This window comes from Gossypium hirsutum, chromosome A06, assembly GCF_007990345.1.
Source record: "Gossypium hirsutum isolate 1008001.06 chromosome A06, Gossypium_hirsutum_v2.1, whole genome shotgun sequence".
Classification (NCBI taxonomy): Eukaryota; Viridiplantae; Streptophyta; class Magnoliopsida; order Malvales; family Malvaceae; genus Gossypium; species Gossypium hirsutum.
The window spans coordinates 12,420,405-12,424,327 of NC_053429.1; positions in this window are offsets into that span (position 1 = coordinate 12,420,405).

The window sequence follows — 3,923 nt, forward strand, 5'->3', positions numbered from 1 at the left end:
TAGATTGATATTAACTTTCTTAAAAAATATGTATACATATCTGTAATTTATATTCTGAGAAGAAGCTCTTTTATGCAAGTGAAGATTAACTCTTTTTCTAGTTAGTAATTTTTCAATTCAATCTCAATTCTAACCCTTTCTTTCAGCTTGTGACCACACCCCCTAACCAAGCCTCATTACAACCCTCTAAAAACCTTTGATTGATGTATCATCTTAAACTATAGTGGTGGAGATTTGATTTTCATGCAAGCCTATGGTAATGACTTTTCATTATTAGCTATTGAGTGCTTCATTTATTATCCTTAAACACCTTGAGTAATTTGAGTGAATCTTTAGTGAGGATGTAAAACTCTGTGATATTCTGAATCAAAGGTAATTACTTAGATGAGGGAGACACCTATGTTGCATGAATAAATGCTCAACTTGGAATGTTTGAACTTGTATGTCTTTTAGTTGAATTCTCAATGTATGATTACTTATAGATTAATTGAGATATTATCGATAGAAATTATAAGTTGAGAAGAATTTATTTGATTATGATTGAGAATTTTGCTTGAGACAAGCAAATGCTTAAGTGTGGGGGTATTTGATAAACTGTAAATTATACATATTTTTACCCCATTTTTAATGCATTTATGAATGATTATCATTAGAATTGGTGAATTCGATGCTCCTAATGCTTTAATTTCATGTTTTATACTTAGGAGAGCATAGGAGAGTGAAAAAATGAGAAACAGGCCAAAAACGGAGAAAATGAGCCAAAGTACGAAAGCAACACGGCCTGGACCTCCTCACACGGGCAGACCACACGGCCGTGTCAATTAGGTAGGCTCGAACACAGCCTGAAGTAATCAAAAACGGACATGTGCCATGGGCGTGCCCTGCCGAGCCCAAGTTGAGTCCAATTCAGAAAGGCCAATTTGAGGGCTTTTAGGCATTCCAAAGCCTATAAATACACCCTAGAGGAGGAGGAAAAGGGAGACGGAGAATAGGGGGTAAGGAATTACTCCAAGGAAGTCGATTGATCCATCTCAGGAGCCGGATTCATCATCAAGACTGAAGATCTCTCATCAATTTCCCTTTAGGAGTTTTGGGTTTTCTTTATGTTTTGTATTCTTTATTCTTCTGAGATGTTTTCTTATTTAGTTATGAACTAAAACCCCTAAATACCTAAGGGGAATGAAACCTAAGACGAATCTTGTTATTATTTTCTGAATCGTATGATAAATATTTGACTTGTTCTTAATTATGTGTTCTTAATTCTTGTTTTAATATTCCAGGATATTGATTCAAGTTAATGTGCTTATTTAGAGGAGAAAAATTCTCTGTCTAAGAGTAAATTCGTCGTAATTAAGCGGAGTTGATTGCACACCTAGTGATAGGGTGACAAGATTTGCTGGATTAGAGTGAAACCTAATAAAGGAGTTCATAGATCGAGTTAATGCAACCCTAGAGTGTTAATTAGAGAAAAGTCTCGGTTATTCAATCTAAGGATTAGACGTTATTAGTCTTGAATAGGGATAATAACATAACTTATGGATCTCTACGGAACAAGTTGAATGAATAAATCATCCGATTCGGAGCCAGAATAACAAGTAAAGTCTGGGTGGATTTTTCCTTAGGTATTGTCTTAAGTCAATCGATTTTCCCAAAAGCAATTCCCCAATTGTTTTCTCTGTGCGTTCTTAGTTTAGATAATTAGTCAATTAAAATAAAACCTCTTTATTCTTAGGCTAGATAATAAAAAGACAGTCATTACTAGTATTTTAGTTCCTTTGAGTTCGACAATCCGGTCTTGCTAAAACTATACTAATGTTCGATAGGTACACTTGCCTACATCGCGATAATAGTTAGTTCAAGAACGAGTAATTATAAATATTTAAAACCTATCACGAAACCACGCCATCAAGGTTGTTGAGCAACCGGGTTCGTTCGTACAAACTCTGTGAACCATTCATTCATCATCTGGAAGAAGGCTTCTTTAGCCTCTCCTCCCTGGCCCTTAGATAAGGGCCCCTTACTACTCGAAGCTACTCCTTGAATGGAGGCTTGAGCGTTACTCTCTACTTCATCGAAATCAACTCATTTGGATGTCATTGCTATATAAAACATGTTTTAAAACAGTCAGGAGATATCACACTATCACGGGTTATATAATGGCATGTATAGCTAGACTTGTGTATGCTACGTTAATCTAAGAATCGACTAAATCGTAGCTCTTATACTAATAAATGTAACACCCCTAACCCATATCCATCAAACGAACAAGGTTACAGAGCATTACTGGAGTTTACAGAACAAATAGACAGAAATTTCAAACATTTCACATCATATATATTCATATCATAATCTAATCGAAATCAAACATATTGTTCCTTATATGAGCCCTCGAGGCCCAAAATATGCTTAGAAACAATCGGGACTAAACTGGATGCTTAAAGAATTTTTCGAAAAACACTAAAATTTTCAAGCTGCAGGGGTCACACGGTCATGTGATTCACACGGCCAAGAGACACATCCATGTCTTAGGCAGTGTGGGCATTCAAAATAGGGACACCCGACCGTGTCTCAGCTCGTGTCCGTGCCCTTGTAACTCTCTGACTTGGGCCACACGGCCAAACCACATGCCTATGTGCTAGGTTGTGTGAGCATACTAACTTATGCAATTTAAAAGATACAGGGGATACACGACCGTGTCTCTGCCTGTGTGGACAAAAATAGGCCAATTTCCAGGCCACATTTCTCACCCAATTTGACATCAACCTAACCCAACATTTTTGCAAATCAACAAGCCATAACAAGGCATTCAAAACAACCCAAAATCAAGTCTTAAACATGAAATATCATCACATAGAACCAATATGCCCTTAGGCACCTCAAATGACAAGTTAAAGGCATATCAACCAAGTATCTCAACTTACCTAAATGACAAAATTCATATATACATATTCAAGCCACATTTTACTTTCTTTCATTCTACTATATCAATCGCACCTCAAACACGATAAGGTCACTTATATATACATCAAAATATACCAAAAACAAGCCATATACATGGTGAACCTCAACAAAACATTTATATGCCATCATTGGCCAAAATAACCTATACATGCCATTATATCCGAGATTAATTTATTGAAAATACCAAAAAGACTGATGGATAGTGTGAAATAACTCTGACCAGTTTCCAACCTAAACGAGCTGCCGAATTACTATAAAACATAGAAAAATAACACAGTAAACATTTAAGCTTAGTAAGTTTGTATAACACGGAATTTAACTTACCATATATCCATACAGTAGGTAAGTAAACATAGCATATCTCAACCAATTTGGCCAAAAGCCTAAACACATGATCACCAACATATTAGCCATGAAAATCACATATAAGATGCAACACATATGGTTGAATTCATCAAATAATCACATTTCATGTGTTTTATATAATTACCAATAATAGTTCATATCAAACTCATATAATCTTGTAACAAAACTGTGCCCGTTGAACCATTTAGAATATCGTTGGATACACGGGTAGTACACATGAGGTGTACTGAATTGTAATTCGTCAATTCATATTCATGTATGCTCATACGAGTTGTAAACAATAAGCTCTTCTGAGTTGAATAACGGGAAGCTCATGCAAGCTGAAGAATGGGAAGCTCATGCGAGCCGAAGAACGGGAAGCTCATAAGAGCTGAAATCAGTGACCTTAAAGACATGTCATTTGTATCCTACGGATTCTTAAGGTTCAAACGGGGCTCACTAATTTTTGAATATAAAACTAGTATTTATTCATGGCAATTGTACAATTCACAAACAAAAATTCAATTTAACACATATAAATGTACAATTTAAGTAGATACGAAGGCGACTAATCCGATATTTTTCCTTTATCTCGATCTAACTCCGTACTAGGTTTA